We start from the raw sequence: 19,499 nt of genomic DNA, 5'->3' as shown, positions 1-19,499 counted from the left end.
AAATGTAAACCAGGTTTCTAAGGCTTTTTTGAAAATGAAAATATTTTGATAATAATTTTAAACTGATCATATGTAAAATAAAAATGTTTTGGAAATATTAGAATAAGTAAAGTATATTATTAAAATGTATTTTTACATGTTTTTAGAAAAATGTAAAAATACATACATGGCTTGTGTTTTATTTCCACTAGATGACATGGCTTTAACAACTGTAATTTAGAGGAATGGGAGCTCAGTAGAGAATGGAGTAACCTGGATTCCCTAGAAGAAGGAGACCTTTACTTCGTCCTACTGAACTCCAAGAGGCAGAGAGAGTAAAAAGAAAGTCAAATCTGAGAAATGCATTGATGGAATGAAAGTGGAGAGGGAAGGTAGGGAAAGGGACAGAGGGAGCAGAGATGCAGTTTGGGAGAGACCACAGAGAACAAGGATGGGGGAAGGAAAGAAGAGAGATGCAAAGAAATTAAGTCTTTGCAACCAGGCAGAGGTTTGTGGGTTCCTTGAAAGTAAGTAAGGCAGCCCTTGAAAAGTTTTGAGTTAGGGAGGTTTGGGATGAAAGTTGAAGTTAAGAAAGAAAATTCTAATACTTAAGAGGCACTTAAACCTTTTATCATATTAGAAAGTTCTCATATAAACATTAAATTCAGGTTTCCAAATAACACTACAAAACTGTACAGCTCAGCCACCCAACTCAGTAAGAAATAAAAACCTCATTCTGACATCTCCAATTAACCTTGGCCTTTAGTCAAAAGTGTTTGTTTGTTTGTGTTGGTCATCTTCAAGTCCTATTGTATAGATGTACAGGAAATTCTAATAGGGAGGAGAATAAGAAAATGGAAACTAAAGTACCAAGGAGGATTGGAAAAGCTTTCATACAATGCTGAATTAACTTGAAAGCCATTTGAAACGATGAAGTGCTCATTGGTGAACATCTATTCCTTTTAAATCATGATGTTTTCCAATTGACCTTCCTCTGTCTCACCATGTATGTTAGTTCAGAATGTGACGGTCACAAATATCTGGGTAGAAAAGATTGGGAAATGTGGTCATAAAATAAGTTATTATTTCTAAACTCATCTTTGTCATATTGTAATGCTCCACAAAGCACCTTTCTCTGGGCGATGTTTCATTTGAATTAATCCCATCAGCACCATATCTATATCCTGAGTCACTTCACAATACCTTCTATTTCAAGAGAAACCAATCACATAATGGGTTTTTTAGTAATAAAAATTACCAAGGAGCAGTTTGTGGATGCTAAGAATACAAATTTTAAAGAGAAATAATAGGAGAAATAATGAGCATCTTCCTCACTTCTTGAAAGTGAGCAATTCCCAGCTCCCTCAAGCAACACTTAACTTATCATATTAAATGCTAATGGACAAATATTAAAAATGTCAACATCAGCTTTTAGACTCTATTGGCATTAAAAAGACATTTAAAAGTTAATTTTTCCCAAGTATTTGTTGCAAGTTTCTTTCTACAGCATTCTTTCCTGCTTAGGACAGACTTAATTGTAGAATAATTATGTTCTTGTTTTAACAACTTGTTTACTGGTTGATTCTAGAGTGTGAGCTGGAAAGGGGGGAAGTGTCAAACAAACTTGTATGTCCCATGATTTTCCACTATGTCACTATTGGTAGCACTTCCCATTGCTAAAACTATTTGCAGAGCCTAGTAAATGAGCATTCTGCAAGCTGCTATGAAGACTTCAGCACTAACAAAGCATAGGCCTCACACCTTGTTCCTTCACCCCAGCTTCCTTGATCATGTATCTGTTAAATCTTTGTGACATATTACAGAACAAGGAAAGTGATCAGTGAGTAGCCCTAATTACACAGGGAGCTCTTCTCTCTCTCTCTCTCTCTCTCTCTCTCTCTCTCTCTCTCTCTCTAAATAAGAAGAATTAGTTGGACTGGAAGGTGAGTTCTTTCTCGAGGAGTGAGAAAGAAGTGATAGAATCAGAAAAGCCTGAGAGGATTTCCTTTTCAGAGACCATTCTAGGATGGAAAATAGACTTCAAGAATATGATTTACGTGAACTGATTGTAAAGGGCTCTTTTAAGGAATAAGTCCATGCTGAACTGGAGGTACCCTGCAAAACATAGATTCTGTCAAGCTAAGAGGGATTGATTGGTGAAGGGGAGGCAGGAGCTACTATGTGTTGTCAAATATGCAGTACCACCCCTTTTCCCTCCCACACTTGGGGCAGACAGAGTGAAACATCATTATTACATGCCTTCTTGATGAAGGGATCCAGGCACCACAACTGATATATGGGCATTGGTACTTGAGCTGAACTACATCTCATACTTGCTTAACTTCAGCCTTGAAAGTTTTAAAAGGAATCGCCCATTTCCTTTTTGGGGTTCATTCATCTAATGTCACTTGGAGAAAAGAAGGCAAAGCTTCAAAGGAAAGCAAAGATGAACAAGTTGACACATTAAGGGCACAATTATAAAAACAGTTATCAAGTCCTGGCTGATGTGACTCAGTGGATTGAATGCCAGCCTGCAAACCAAACTGTCACTGGTTGATTCCCAGTCAGGGCACATGACTGGGTTGCAGGCCAGGTCCCCAGTGAGGGGCACACGAGAGGCAACTACACATTGATGTTTCTCTCCCTCTCTTTCTCCTCCCCTCCCCCTCTCTCAAAACTTAAATAAATAAAATATTTTTTAAAAATAATAAATAAATAAAAATATCTATCAAATTCTAAATGAGTCCCTACATTTAAAATGTGTCAGGTATTATAAGTGTCATTTCTTTATTTTTTTAAAATCCTCACTCAGGGATATTTCATTATTTATTTGAGAGAGTGAGAGAAAGGGAGACAAAGAGACAGAGAAAGAGAGAGAAAAAAGTCAGTGAGGGAGAAACATTGATTGATTGCCTCCCATACTCACCCCAACAGGATCGAACCCACAACAACTCAGGTGAGTGCCCTGACTGGAAATAGAACCTGCAGCCTTTCGGTGTACAGGATGATGCTCCGACCGAGCCGCCAGGCCAGAGCTCTACACGTCATTTCTAATCCCTATAATTACCCTCTGTAGTGGGCATTATTATCACTTCCCTTTTTGTTGTTACTGTTCAAAAAAAAAAACTGGGATTCAGAGAAATTAAGTAATTTTTTCCAAACCAGAGAACTTTAGTAGCAGAGCTGAGATGAGAACTCTGATCCTGTGATTCCAAACCCCAATTCCGTCTTCTAAGGCATTTCCCAAAGTGGGGGATGGTTTTAAAAGTATGTATTTATTTAATATTTATCTTTTATTTATGGAAAGTGATAGTGGTTTTCTTTTCATAGAAGTGATATAAAATCTACCTTTAAAATAAGGGGGGCAGGGCTGGGAATATAAGACAGAAAACTGTACTTGAACAAGAATTAAATAAAAAATATATATATATATAAATTGCATTTCAAAAGTTAACATTGATTTTTTCTTATATATATATTTTTTATTTATTTATCTTTAGAGGGGAAGGGAAGGAGAGAAGGAGAGAAATATCAATGTGTGGTTGCCTCTCATGAGTCCCTTGCTGGGAACTGGCCTGCAACCCAGGCATGTGCCCTGACTGGGAATCGAACCGCGATACTCTGGTTCACAGGCCCGCGCTCAATCCACTGAGCTACACCAGCCAGGGCCAATATTGATTTTTAAGAAAGTAACAGATCAGATATTTACATGGTAGATGACACTGTGTAAAACACATCCATGTACTAGAAAGTCAAAGTGAAGCAGCTTGAAGTAAGTGATTTTCACTGACCACTCCCTAAAGCTCACACAGAAGAGGTAGTACTCAGACTCAGACATACAATGTGAAGTAATAGCTTCCTAAACCAGCCACTGTGCTTCCTCTTCTCCACTCTTGGGAAATTTCCTTTGTGTTAATCAAGCACTCACAGGCCTTGGAGGGGGTTTGCTATTCTCTGTAAACTAAGATTGCAGTTGAGAAATTAAGAGGTATCTGTCCTGTACTTCATTCCCACCAAGTCAGGATCTATGCTTGTAATACTGACAATTAGCTAACACATACAATTAGGGTGGGCAAATGAACTAAGTGAAAGCTAGAGGGGAAACCCAGCAGGCAGTTTCCTCTCCCAGACAATTTAGATGAACAGTACTCAAAGCCTGACTTAATGGTGGGGATGTTAGGGTGGTAGGAAGGAAGGGGAGGAAGGGACAAATGTTTAAGGGCAAGTGGAGTTTTTATTAAACTTCTGAGATGACGTGATGCACAAATGTCCCTGTACCCCCTAACAGTAGCTTGTTATTACCTCCAGCAACCATGGATGGACAGCAGTGTAAATTTCCAGAGTGACTTTTGATATATTTTTTACTTTTTTATTTTTAGAGGAAATTCTATCAATATCAGGCAAGCTCTAGTCAATATTATCATCTGCTAATATCATCCTCTGCTAATATCATCCTCAAATGGCACTAATATGATATCTGAATCCTAACATGTTTTCCCCCACATTTCAAGATTTCTGCAATTAGACTGTAACATTAAATGTGGTCTTTCTTTTTTCTTTTTAATTGCATTTCACCCTTCATTTCCCCTTAGAATTGAGTAAATATAATGCTCACATATGTTCATAGGAATTAGGGTCAGTCATAATTTTAGAAGTATGTCATCAAATATAAGCCTGTCTACATATTATTAGCTTTTTTTTTTAAAGATTTTATTTATTTATTTACCTTTAAAGGGGAAGGAGAGAGAGAGAGAAACATCAATGTATGGTTGCCTTTTGTGTGTCCCGTGCTGGGAGTTGGCCTGCAACCCAGGGATGTGCCCTGACTGGGAATCGAACCGCCATCCTCTGGTTTGCAGGCCCGTGCTCAATCCACTGAGCTACGCCAGCCAGGGCATATTATTAGCTTTGAAGTCATTTCTTTTTATAACTATTAAATACTAGAACAGTTAGTTAGGGGAAATGTGTTTGAAAAAGAAACTGAGCTGGTAGAAAATATTTTTTAAAAAAATAATCGAAAGAATGCTACCATGTTCCAAAGGTTAGAGTCACCTCAATATCAAGAAAGGCTTGAGCAAGGAGAAGCAGATAATTCATAAATTGAATATTCTGATGCTCATTTATCTTTATTTTTAATAACTGCACTTGTGTTCATATGGTTAGATCACAAGTTCATGAGGTTACTCTTCATGCTGACTTCTCATGTAAACTACAAATAAATTTTTATAATGATTTATAAGGTTAGCTATTTTTCTTCCCAATAGAGAGTTAACTATAAAGAAACAGTTATTCTACTTTTGAGATGGGGTGTCATGAAAGGAATGGTTTCCAGATACTTTGATTAAAAATGGATTACAGAATAATGCAACATAAAATTCCAAAGCAGGCAAAACTAATCCTGGTAGCAGTCACATCTGTGGCTACTTTGCTGAGACGGGAGTAGGAAATGATTGAGAAGGGACTCCAAGGTCCCTCCAGGGGAGGGGGAGTCTGACAATGTTCTTTTTCTTGACTTAGATGGTGATTACACAGGTATATTTATTTTGTAATAATTCACAGTGCTGTGTACCTATGAATTGTGCATTCTTCTATATTTGTGCTATAGTCTTCAATTTAAAAACAATCTCACAAAATAAATGCAACAAATATAGGACTTCTTATAAAATATTATTTGTTGACAAAACAGGAGGATTTATTCTGTCTTCAGGTAAACTGTACTGCTGGCTTTAATATTACATTGACTAGGGGGTAAATGTTGACCCTAAGAACATTAATCTTGATGTTCTCCCAAGGCATTGCTTATTTCCTGGCATTATCAGAATAGAACATATTTCTGTATAAATGACAATTTTTGGTCATTCTCAAAGAACAACACGGAATGCGAAAATCAGAAACATTGATCTCACGTTATATAATGATGTTTCTATTGATGTGAAATAGTTTCTATGAAATTGTAGACTTGCTGTTCTAATTCACACAACTGGTCCTGGAACTGCACTGTTTGGAAGACATGCACAATTGGAAATGACTTCCTTCAGGAAGCAGGTGCCAAGAGGATAGTTTAGGGGCATAATGCTGGATTCCTCTGTCTCAGGTTACCCAGGTTACTGAGGGCCAGAAGAGGCTCAATAAGTATTAATACTACCCTCTTCCTGCCCCAACACATAACAGGGAGGATTCAGTAAATGAGGCTTTGAGCAGGGGCGATAAAAAGGAAGCACAGTAGGTGAGAATTTATGTCCCTGGGAACCAGTCAAAATGGGAGCACTAAAAGCACCTGTTTGAAATTCTGGTACCCATTAACATGTGGCAGGACATAAAATTGTCTTGGGTGCCAAATTTCCTCGCTTTACCACTGAATTTGGATGGTGCCTGTTAAAGAAGGGCACAAGGACAGAAGAGCCACCATGTCTCTTGCCCTCCCAGAGTAAGCAGACTCATGTCAGTGGATGAGGGCTGGTAATCCCCAAGAAGGGTCTGTACTCCTGCTGAATTATGCTCATCACCATCACCTCAAACCCCCACAATGGCACATCCATGTCCAAATCTCTGGAAACTATGAATGTTACTTTTTTAAAGCATCTTTGCAGATGTGATTAATTTAAGGATGTTGAAATGAGATTATCTTGGATTATGCAGATGGATCCTAAATTCAATGACAAATGTTCTTGTAAGAGATCAAATGTGAGAGTTGAGTGGTAGAGGTTAGAGTGATGTGATCAGGGCTAAGGAAGCCAAGAAGTACCTACCACCACCAGAAGCTGGAAGAAAGGACTGTTCCCTAGAGCCCCCAGGGCGAGGACAGCCCTGCCAAAACCCTGATGTTGTGCTTCTGGCCTCCTGAACAGTGAAACAATTTATTTCTGTTATTTTTAGCCATCCAGTTTGTAATAATTTGTTAGAATAGCCCTGGAAAATGAATACAACTCCTAAACATACCTTTAAAGACACTACTAACTCATCAAGAAGTCCACAGTTCCTCCCCGATTGAGAAATAGTCTTTCTTTTGGGGTGGGGATAAATTCTAGGCATTTGTTTTGTCTCTAGGTGGCAAGTGGTAATATATCTCCCCAAAGGAACACAAGGAGACATAATGTGCCAGGGACAAGTAATTGCCCCAGGTGACCCCTACACACAGCCCTCTAATAGAGAGAGTGTATGTACTCCCTTGAACAATTTATCTCCAAATTATTTCATTAAATTAATCATCACACAAATCTGATGACTCCACTCTAAAGTAGATGATAACTGGTTTCTGACTTGTGAAAGGAACTTAACTGCTATTGGCAATTAGGAAATTTCAGCAGTAATATACTTGAATTCAATTTTACTGAAAATGGAATTTATACTGAAATTATGGTGCCTCCTTTGCCTTTCCTGCATCTGCACCATTCTCTCTTACTTATCTCAGGCAAAACTGCTAGTTTCTGCACCCTTCCATTTCTCACTCAGTTCACTCTAGTCCTCATCACTCACAGCAACCTCTGCAGCTGCTAGGTAAATGGAAGGGTTCAGCCTTTCTGTCTCCTTGGTACCTGCATAACTGGGCCCATGTCTCTTCCATCCTTCTTCAATACTGGCTGGGTCCTTCTCATCACCCTTACTCTAGTCCACAACACAGAAACTTCTGGAAATGCAAATCAAAACCACAACAATGAAATATCAACTCAACCCAGAAAAATGGCTACTATCCCCAAAACACAAAAACAAAAATCAGAAAATAGCAAGTGTTGGCAAAGGAGATACAGAAATTGGAAATGTTGTGCACTATTGCTGGGAATGTACAATGATACAGCTCCAGTGGAAAACAGTATGACAGTTCCTCAAAAAAAATTGAAAATAGAATTACCATATGATTCAGCAATTCTACTCCTGGGTATATACCCAAGAGACCTGAAAGTACAGTCTATTAAGAGGTAGTTGTATGCCAATGTTCACTGCAGCATTATTCACAATAACCAAAACTAGAAGCAACCCCAAGTGTCCACTGATGCATAAACGGATAAATAAAATGTGGTGTACTCATACATAGGAAAATTATGCAGCCTTAGAAAAAGAAAGAAATTATGATGTATGTTACAACATGCATGAACCCAGAGGACATAATGCTAAGTAAAATAAGCCAATCACACCCTGGCTGGTGTAGCTCAGCAGATTGAGTGCAGGCTGCAAACCTGCAGCGGGTTTGATTCCCAGTCAGGGCACATGCCTGGATTGCAGGCCAGGTCCCCATAGCGGGCCACATGAGAGGCAACCACACACTGATGTTTCTCTCTTCCTCCCTCCCCCTCTCCCTAAAAATAAATAAATAAAAGAAAAAATAAGATGAAAATATTTATTTTTTAAAAATAAGCCAGTCATAAAAATATAAATACTGTATGATTTTACTTATATGAGTTATGTTGGATAATCAAATTTAAAGAACAGAAAATAGAACAGAGGTTGCCAGGGGCTGGGAAAAAGGGAAATAGGGACTTATTTAATGGTTTTAGAGTTTCAATTTTGCAGGATACAAAATTCTGGAGGTCAGTTGTACAACAATGTGATTATACTTAACACTACTGAAGTGAACCCTTGAAAATGGTTAAGATGAGCCCTCCTGACTGGTATGGCTCAGTGAATTAAGTGTGGCCTTCGAACCAAAACAGGACCAGTTCAATTCCCAGTCAGGGCATTGACCCACATGCCTGGGTTGCAGGCCAGGTCCCCAGCTGGGGGCATGGCAAGAGGCAACAGATCCATGTATATCACACATCAGTGTTTCTCTCCCTCTCTTTCTCCCTCCCTTCCCCTCTCTCTAAAGATAAATAAATAAAGTCTTTAAGAAAATAGTTAAGATGGTATATTTTATTATGTGTGTTTTACCACAATTAAAAATAAAAATTACAACAAACATCGAATACAGAAAAGTAGAGAGAATAATACAGCCACCCATCCAAATTTAAAGCTACACTGTCAACCTCTGCATCCCATTCCCTTCCTTCTCCCACAGTTGGTGTGTATCTGGGTCATGCATAATTTTCTGCTGGAAATTCTCCTTCTATCCACCTCAAACAATATGTAGTACTATCTTAATATATCTCAAAAACATAATGTTGGTATGGAAAAAGCAACTTGCAAATGATGCTATTAATGTAAAATTTAAAGGCATTTTAAGGTAAATTTTAAGCAGACAGAATGATTGTCTCCACACCTACAGACAAAAATCACAAAAGCATGTTGTTCTTAGAGTTAAGTTCCTAAAACATTTGAAATAACCCACCTGCTTCTTAAGGGGCAGTGTCTATATTTCACTCAGGGTCCTACTTTTGGTCCCTTGGCTACTTGGTCAGGTTGCTCATTGGCTGCCCCTCCCCTTAAGCCTGGCTAAGACCTCAGCTCTCCTCCCAAGTGTGGCGTCACCTCCTCCCTGTGTGTTTACTGCCACAGGTGCCTTCATTCCTGGTCTACCACAGCCTAACTGAGGTGGGGAGGTGAGGTCCAGAGACTTTGAGGATTAACATAATTTTGAAAATATGAAGTTTTACTTAAGGCTTATGCTAAAACATAGCTTTATGCATTATGAAAATACATGAACAATTCAACCATCAAAGAAACAAAACACTGAAACAAAGACACAAAGCTGAGAATTTGAGTCCTTTCTATGTCAAGAAACTCTATAGGAAAATTCTAATAAATACCATTCTTTTAGTTTAAACTCTAAAACTACACTATATGTAGTGAGAATCTTACATGTAATTTATTTTGCACTCCTTTCCACTTCAAGCATAACACAGCAAGTTCCCTGGCCAGTATTAACATTATTTTCCTTTTGACATTCACCCTCAAGTCAGTCAATATGTAACACGGATCACCCATTCCTGATGATGGAAAATTTATTTCACTTTTGTATAGATTAGACCTTCAATTTTAACGAAGGCATCATCATCAAGTAATCTGACATAATTTTGAGCAGAAATCCCAGAAGATATGTAATAAGCCTAAATGTTTTGCTTTTCTGCGTAAGTAAATTAAGTTTTGGAAGCAACTATAGTGCCCTCTGTATAAGGCCATTTTTTATTTTACCATGTAAATGGTAACTCTACAGTTAGACTCTACGAGTGCATAGCATTGGTAAGCAAAGCAAGGCTGTTGTGATTTTGCCTGTATCTAACTATATATATTATACATCTATCATTTTCTCTATCAGGCATCCTTATTTCCCTTGCATATACTTCAGACAATGTAGTTCACTGTTTTCTTTGCCTACCTGGATTCAAAACTCTGTTCTGACACTTTCTAATAATGAGATCAAAGCAAATCACATCACTCCTCTGAGGCTCAGCTTCTCAAGTTAAAATGAGGTTAGAAAAATCTACTTGACATGGAACTGGGTGGATTAGAAGTAACACATGTGAAGCATCTAGCACTGTGCCTGGCATCTCAATAGTTATTACTGAGGTTTAACAGAACTCTTTTTAAACCGTTTCACCTAGATCAAACAGAGATCAACAATAAACACAAAGAATCTGTTGATTTAGTTTTGTTGGTTTGTTTCTCATTTTGCTTATTTAATCAGTTGTTTCTCTGAATTAACCAAATCAATTACTGGTTTGGAAATTAATATGGTCACGGCTATCTACAATCAATCCATATTTATGGATTTCTACTGGGTGACTTTCTGGGAAAAAATATGTGAAGTTGACTTTCACACTACACCTGGATAATTCTAAATGGATCAAAGGCTTAAAATAACAGATAAAAGATCTATAAGAAATAGGGAAATTTTTTATAACCTTGGAGTAGGAAAGACCTTTCCAACTGATTCATGCTTCAGATGTCATAAAACAAAAAAGATCAAAAAATTCGACTGCACAAAAATAATACCAAAAAAAGAACTTTGACAAAATCAAAAGCCAAAATATTGGGAAATTATTTGTTCATTCTACAGACAAAGGGCTGATCTCCATAATATGTAATACATTGTTGAAAATTTTTTAAAAGACCAATAATCCAATAGGAAAAAAGGGGCAAAATGTAATATCAGAAAAATACAAACAATTCTGTAAATGTGCAAAGTATACCCTTAAGATATGATCATAAAAAAGTATCATTAGACATATGAAAAGATTTCAATTATAGTTATGGTAAAAGCAATGCAAAAAGAATACAAACTAAGTTAGTATTTCTCACCTATCAAATTTACAAACATCCAAAAGTTTGATTAAACACTTGGCTGACAAATTTGTGAGGAAATCTGGACTCTTTATGCACTACCAGGGTAGTGAAAATGACACAACACTTATGGAGGAAAATGTGGAAATATCTTTTAAATTGATAAATGCACTTATCCTGGCAATCCTACTTCTGGGGATTTATCTTAAGGGTATACTTTGCACAATTACAGAATTGTTTGCAATAGCAACAACCTGGAAACAACTCACGTGTCCATCTAAAGACTAGTTTTATCACTGTGGTTCAGCCACAGAATGGAATACTCTACAGCCCTTAAAAAGAATAAAGAAGCCCTTTATGTATTGACATAAAGTAAGACAGATAGTTGAGTAAAATATATGTATATATAAAATCTGCTGCAGAGTATTAGAATTTTTGTCTAAGAAAGGAAGGTGATTTGAGTACATATTTATATGTGGCTGCATTTATATAAAGAAGTATTAGAGAGACACAAAAATCAAATGGAAGAAAGCAGTTTCCTACAAAGGATAAGAGGTAAAGAGTGGATGAGAACTGGGGTGGGAGCTACAATTCTCACTGTATTCAGTTTAATATAATCTTGATTTTTTAACATGTGAATGTGTTACTGATTCATAAAGTTAAATTCAAGATACATTTTTATCAATTACCTGCTATTTAGAAAGCCCTGTGATCAGTACTATAACAATACTTTAAAACAAGCTACAGTGAATATTTTTGGCATCTATTTGCTAGACATGGTATTTTGCATTGGCTCATGGGGGTGAGGTAGGAAGGGATCTCATGGTTTATAAGTTATATTGAAGTTCCCACCTTTGATTTTACACCTCCCTTCCTCATGGCCTAGTATAAATATGACATCTTTCTGACAGAACATATGTGGATACAAAGAGAAATTTCAATAGTGCAGAATAGTACTAAATAAATGCCAAGGAAAAATGCTCTAGATCAGAAAGGAAAAATTTCCATCGAACTAATCCAGAAAAGCTTCATAGGAAGTAAAATATAAAATGAGTCTTAGGTATCATATACAATAAATTTTTTTCACAAAAAGTTCTTCTACAGAACATTTTCTATAGAAAAAGATTTTTTTTACACTTGCTCTGATTACATTGATTTTCTAAAGGAGTTGGTGGGAGACAGGAACACATGCTTCATTATTTCTATATTATTTCTATTCATTTCCATTCAATTATCAAAAAGTGGATAACCTTGGAAAATTTGTTTTTCCTGTCATCTTAGTCCTTCCTTAAAACAAAAATAGTACAAGGAAATAAGAGTCAGATTGAAACTCACAATTTAAAAGTCTCTCTTCTTTATTTTATTCCTTTCTAGTTTAAAATTTTAACCATTTCAGGATGTATGCCTCTTTGACAGATTTCATAGACAATTTCTCTGCAGTTTCTGTTCCTGTTCTATGTTACAAAGAACTTTCATGTTGTAGATACTCTTACAGCCCCAGTGATGAAGAGGGAGCACATCCCTGAGAAATCGTTTGTCACAACTCTCAGGACTGGAACTGCCCCTCTAGTACCTGAATGGCCTCTTTGGCACCACTAGCCCATCCTGACCACTTACCCATAGGAACTCACTGCCCCTGTCATCTTAATGCAGCTGTAACTGCGGCCAGAAGTTCTTATGCTGAGAAAGTCTCCTATCTTCAACCCACTGGTTCTACTACTAGCCTCAGAGCTCTGCAGGTGAGACAAAGTCATCTCATGAGAGTTAAACCTAGTCACTCCAGAAGAATCATTCCGCCTTACATCAGTTTAGAGTTAGGTTGGGGAGGGGGAGAAGGGGAGTGACTAATGTTTTCCTATTGTTGTTCTTAGTTGAGTTCTAAACAAACCTTTATAACTTTTACATTTAAAATAATTAGGTTATACAATTTTACAACATATAGGCTCCAGCACAAATAAAGCCCCTTTTTGTTACAAAATCATAAGCATATTATTCTGTAATATAACAATATCACACTCAAGCACACCATATGACATTTTAGGTGAAATGTTCAAATTAAAACTATAAATTATCACAGCCATATTACTACCCTACCAACCACACTCACACAAGCCTTACTTCTGCCAGACCCTGTATATTAGATGTACTATTTAATCATCTAGTTGACCAAATTCACTTGAAAAACATTTTCAACGGCATGTTAGATGTGGAAAATGATAAGTAGAATAAGTGTCTTCTAAGCAACACTGAAATCTTTCACTTGCCCCCATTATTGCAGAACCAAGATGTTCAAAGAAACAACCTTGACTACTGTTCTGACAAGATTAAGCCTAACTCTTCTTCCACCAGTGTTATGTACAACAAAAGACGTATAAAGTGCTGTCACCTAAGTTAGTAATACCTCCAGCAAGTCTGGCTATGTAAGGAAAGAATTAGTCTACTCATTAGGGAATTTGGTGGTTTTGGGAAAGCAGAAAGTGATAATGAGGCTGGAAATGGAGTGGCTTAGGGGCTTGTTCTGCTTTATAATCAATAATGAAACTTTTCTAACATGAAGTAATATGAAATGAAAAAAAAATCTGTCCCTAGAGTATAAAATTACCTCATAACCTAATCTGCATTTCTCCACTCCAAGCATCTTTGGTTTGAGTTCCACTTAGGAAGCGAAAGGTGCTGTGTGATAATTAATTTTAACAAGTACCTGGCAGCCTGAGTTGGACAGCATACAAGCTGCCCTAAACCAAGTAGGAATTTCAACTGCATTTTTTTACCATGCTTTCCCACCCCCCCCACCCCCCACAACGACATTATTTAGGCATTTAAAAGCATCTGGACTGCAACTTTACTTTTTTTTTCTTAATTTTGATTTTTTCCCTTTATTTATACTTGCATACACAAGCAGTTTGTAAAAACTGTTAAGAAATGTGGCAGATAATTGGATCTTGGTGTAGCAAAACTAGAAAGGTATCAGATGTTTGGTATTCATCAAAGGCACCACGTTTTTCTTGTCTTTTCCTCCAGTATTCAGAAAGGAAATGTGCACATCTCCTGACTTCTAATGTGGAGTTCATTAGTGAAAAAAAAAGTGCTGTAGGATTAGATCCTTATGTCATTTCCCACGCAGTGCTCTCATTCTTTTCTTAAAGCACTTTTTGGTAAAAGTGACGGTTTTAATTTGTGATCAGCCCTGTTTAAGCACTATTTCTCTTTTATATCCCTACACATAGAACATAGGAAGGCAAATAGTGAACCATTTCTGAGGAGAAAGATACATTTTGAAAGAACTCATACTATGACTTGATAGTAATAACTTACCTCTCATCTAGTTTATTATTGTATACTAAATTATTTATGTATATTTTTGTATATAATTTCTATGAAAAAATGAAAAATCTTAATTATGGCATAAAAGACATTCTGTAATTTCCCAAGCAAGCTACTAAAAAGATGAATAGCTTTCTGAATATTTTCAGATCAAAAGCAATGACATGACAATTTATCCCTTTTTACATTTTTGAAAACAGACTTAGTGCTTGTGACTGGGTTGCTTGCTCTTACAAAGAGTCCCACCTAATTTTCACGATAAAAACTTGTCAAAGTCCATTACTTCTACAGAGGCAATACTATCTTATGTTTCATAATCAAGTTTTAAACTGATGATTAATGCCATGGAAACAGTAACAGGTTGCAAGTAATGTGTCTAATTTAGAGTCCTTTTCTCTTGGTCGTATAAAAAAGGTTTACTTTTACCTATCTGCCAAACTTGATGCTTAAGTGGTCTGTTGTTTGTGTCACCTAAAAATACAATAACATTCAAACTAAACTTTTCCTCATTAATGTCACTTGAGGTGATGTGCCATACTTAGAGCTTAGTAAAATTCTGCAGTCAAATGTATGCACTGACTCAACAAATTTGCTCAATTCTTGTACCTGATGAGAACTTAAGTTAAATTGCATTCAACATTTATTAAGATCTAACATAAGCAATGCATTATGCTTAGAGGTGAAGGGCAGACAAGGGTGAATCAGACAAGGTCCTTGTCCTCAGGAAGCAGTTGAGGGAGGAGATTAAGACCTATATGCACCTTATGTGGATAAAGCAGAAAAAACTCTCACCTGGTTACTAGCATACAAGGTCGTTAGTTACAGATCTGCCCCAAGCTAAAGATATGAACTTGAGCAAGTCTCTTTTCTTTGCCCTCTTAATATCTTCATCTGTAAACTAGGAATAGACTTATTCAACAAACATACAATGAGCATGTACCATCTGACAATAGTAGCCAAACTTAACAAGTAATTACCATGTGGCAAGTACCAGGGTAAACATTTTACCTCGATCATCCCCTTTAATCCTCAAAGCAATCCCATTTTCAAAAGGACAAAATTGAGATAAAAAGATGTTAAGTAACTCCCCCAAGGATACAAAGTGGTTGAGCTGGATTCAAGCCTAGGTTGATCCAAGCCTAAAGCTGATGCTTTTAAATCCTGAGACCACCTCTAATAGCTTCTATATTATATGACCATTACTTTTTTCAAAAATGTAGATTATAAAAACAAAGAGCTTGGTTTTTATTTTAATAATGGAGATTAAGGGTGCACAATAGAATGATACATTGCTTCGACCAGGGGAAATCTAAGAAGACTTCTTGGATGAGGCAACATGTAGCTGAAGACTTCCTCAGTGAGGAAGAGGGACAGTGAGAGCACTCCAGGCTGAGAGAGCCATGGGAGTGGTTACAGAGCAGTAAACACTTCCGGATCTGTAGGGTGCAAGGGGGAAGGGCAGTAAAAATGAAGCCTTGAAAAGTCAGCTGTAATCAAGTTGTTCGGAGCCTTCAGAGTCATGCTGAGGACTCTGGACACTACAGAAAATTCGCACCTTCTGAAAGTTGAAGAACATGAGAGTGAAATGATTAGTATTCTCTAGTTTGGGGATTACATCTTTGTTTCATTGGGAATGTTTTTGCTGTTGTTGTTGCTGTTGTTTTCATTATTTACAAGCAATACGAATAGTTATCAAGATTACCAAATACAAGATGCAAATACAAAACTGGTGTGACTCAACTAGCAACAAATAACTTAAAATGTCATTTTTAGATGACACAATTTTCAATAGCAGCACAATCTAAATATAACGAGAAAATATTACAAAAGGTGTGAATTATTTTTTTCTGGGAAAATTATAAAAGCTAATTAACAAAAGTAAGAGAAGTTGTATGTAGAAAGACATTAAATGGATCTACAAATTCAATGCAACTCCAATGAAAATCTCGCAAAGGTTATTTGTGGGATTCTACAGGCCAGTCAGTCCTTACATTCACAGGAAGGAAAATGGGCGAAGTCTGTCAAGATAATTTGGAAGAAAGAAGAAAAAAAGTTGATGTCGAAAGCCCTCAGATGTCAAAACATTTTAAAACTAAGTGACCTGAGAATGGACCACAAACATTACTTCTGGTTTTATATTTCTTTGATGAATTAAAGAAAGAGTGCAGAGAAGGGAGATGGGATAGATTATACACACGACAAAAGAGAGATGAGTTCCATGCCTCACCCACTTTGAATCAGAGTGACCCTGATCCTTAAAAAAGTGACCCAAACTCTTAAATATAGACAAAAGCTATTTTCAAAAGAAGCACTTGGATCACAAGAACCTGGTCTTAAGGATAATAATTCTTAGTAGTTGTAGTAAGTTTCAAAAAGCCACCTGGCATTTGCCAATCATCTGCTATGTGCTAAAAACAAAGAAGTCAAAAGGTGAAATTGTAAGCAAACTGTCCTGGATCTCAAATAGCCTGTGACAGAGTTGAGAGGGCAGAAGTTACACAGTAGTTCTTTAGTTGACTAAAGACCTAAAGAGCTACTAATACTAAGCTAAAAAACTACTTACAAAGCAGCATATAAGTAAGTAGAATAAAGTATAAGTACAAATGAAAAAAAATACTGAGAGTTGCAAGGAGAGCAGTAACCACACCATAGGCAGACAAGCTCTAGGAGATATTCTAAGATGGGTCTGGGAAGTATATGGCTCTAGAGGGAGTCATTGACATTGAGAGCACGGCCACTCATCTGCCAAGACTCAGCATGACTCAGGCACCAAGACCATCAATATGCACGGTTGACTGCATATAAATTCCATCATGTTATGACCAACTTGTTAAGTTACAACTTCAAAATCTGCCTTCCTCTTTAAAAAATTAATTAATGATCCTAAGATTTTTAAAAATGCTGATTTGTCTTCCTACTTCTTGCTCTCTTTTTGCTGTGCATTTTATGATGCTGCAGAGAGCTAGGAATCTCCTCCCCTTGGGGACGCTTTATTTTGGGACTTAAAATCACTCACAGCTGTTGCTTTTTGAGGTGCAGAGCACCAACTTGGAAGGAACACAGATTAATCCCTGATGGGGGGTGTGATTCCTCTCTTTGAGAAACTTATTGGCTCACTGTTCATACAGTCAGGAGTCTCCAGTGATGTTCTCTTTCAGGGCTGTTGCCCACCTCATACATCATTAGAACTACAGACCATTAGCTCCAGATATAGAGCTTTCTAAACCATTTCTATAAAGCTAGCTCACAGACCTAACTTTATATATCCAGGAACCAAGATTCCAACTCAATGTACTATAATCCAACCAAAAGGTAATGCACCATAAAGTTTATATTGATAAGTGTGCAGTGATGAAGGCAACCACATAAAATCTCATTACTCAAAAGAAATTAAACTCACTGTGGTTTATACAGCAATATTCCTCATCCATGTCTAATATCGAATCATTCACAAGCCAGTCCAGTTAAATATAATTTGTTGTAATCTTGGTAAACGGGAGGTAATCAACAAGTCCTCAGCTCCAGCTCTGAAGCAGCACATAATACATTTCTGAAATACATTAATAAACAGAGGATGGGGAAAGGGCTTCATAATAATAACTGACATTTGTGATGTATCAAGGAGGTTCCCTAAGTTCTGATATTATACTTATTGGAATTATAAATAAACATACAGTTTAAGATGTTTATAAGTCATTTGTTATTGCTTCTGTTATTCTTGCATAGTTAATAAAAATTGAGATTAGAGCCACCATTTCTTGATGCATTTGGTTTAAATTCTTAACTTGCTTGATTTCAGGTGCTTCTCACAGCAACCTTGTGAAAAATTACTCTGCTTGCATTTTGCAGCTAAGGAGACTGAGGTATGGAGAAGTACTGTCCCACAGGCAGAGACAATACACCAGGTCTGATTCCAGAGTCCAGGCTTTTAACCGTCTGTTTCACTGTTCGCTACTTGTAGAACATTTGTGTATGACTACTAATTAATTATAAGTGGGTGGAAAGGTAGATAGCTCAAAAATTTCTAAGTAGAGACTTAAGGGTATTGCTCTGCTTAGAAATAGGGCATTAGGGCTCTTGCCTGAAGATATATTTCGATAGAAAAACCTATTTTAACTTAGATAGTATAGTCATTTGGGGTGGTTTATTTGGGCCGCTTAACAGAGTTTGGAGGGAAGAAGTGTTAAACCCCTCAAGTCATCCTTCAGAACTGCTAATATGGATCACATTACTGCATACTTATATAATTTCCTCTTTGGTTTCCTGAAAAGGGGACGAGTGCTAGGATTTATCCTCCCTTTTACACATTTGAACTTACATGTACTATGGACCACAATATTAAGTCATAACTACTTTTCCCCCCTCAGAATTTTTTTGATCTGATCCATCGAAAGACCTACAAGCTACTGTTACCCAATACCTAAATAATCGTTTGATTAGATGTGGGGAAAATATTCATGTTCACTAGCTACAAAGCATCATGCATACAGAGCCACTTTCTTTACACAGTGGTACCTCGGTACTCGTCGTTAATTTGTTCCAGAACTCTTGATGAGTGCCAAACTATGAAGCATTTTGTCACGTGGACAGGGTAGTAACTCATACAAGTTCTAGCAAGTGTGACAAGTCTGGAGCAAGGTCTGAATGCTGAAACATTTTTTTTCACATCAAAATGCAAAAGTACAGGGTTTGACAAGTTCTGAAGCTGACAAGTACTGAGGTATGACTGTATATTTTATTTCTTATGGTCATGGAGAATTTAGGCCTATGTGTTTTGTTATTTTTCTCTTAGAACACATAGTTGTTCTGGATTGATATTGCACAAAACCAGAAACCTGTTGGAGAACAAAAGAAAACTGTTTTGCCTCTAGGCAAAATCTTGAAGTAGAAAAACTCTTCTTGGTGCACCAGTCTGCTCCAAGGCACTTCATCCAGTCCTAGTCTTAACCTGAAGTGGGGGTGTTAATATATCCCCGACCAGGTATATCATCCGAGTAAGGCTGTAAGCAACTCGGGACAGACTGATGTCCCCAGGACTCTCT

General features: G+C 37.0%; 1 long non-coding RNA gene across 1 annotated transcript; it reads right to left on the bottom strand.

The window, feature by feature from the left end:
- Positions 1–15,695: 15,695 nt before the first annotated feature.
- LOC118996969 (uncharacterized) lies at positions 15,696–18,010 on the bottom strand. Its single transcript, XR_005068576.1, has 2 exons — positions 17,858–18,010; positions 15,696–16,015 (listed from the first exon to the last, which is right to left on the bottom strand). It is a non-coding gene; the product is annotated as an uncharacterized LOC118996969 (long non-coding RNA).
- Positions 18,011–19,499: the final 1,489 nt, after the last annotated feature.

Source organism: Sturnira hondurensis, unplaced genomic scaffold (genome assembly GCF_014824575.4).
Source record: "Sturnira hondurensis isolate 20B ecotype Veracruz unplaced genomic scaffold, ASM1482457v3 Scaffold0012012, whole genome shotgun sequence".
Lineage (NCBI taxonomy): Eukaryota > Metazoa > Chordata > Mammalia > Chiroptera > Phyllostomidae > Sturnira > Sturnira hondurensis.
The sequence above is the reverse complement of the archived record's forward strand: the minus strand, read 5'-3'. Positions and strand labels throughout refer to the sequence as shown.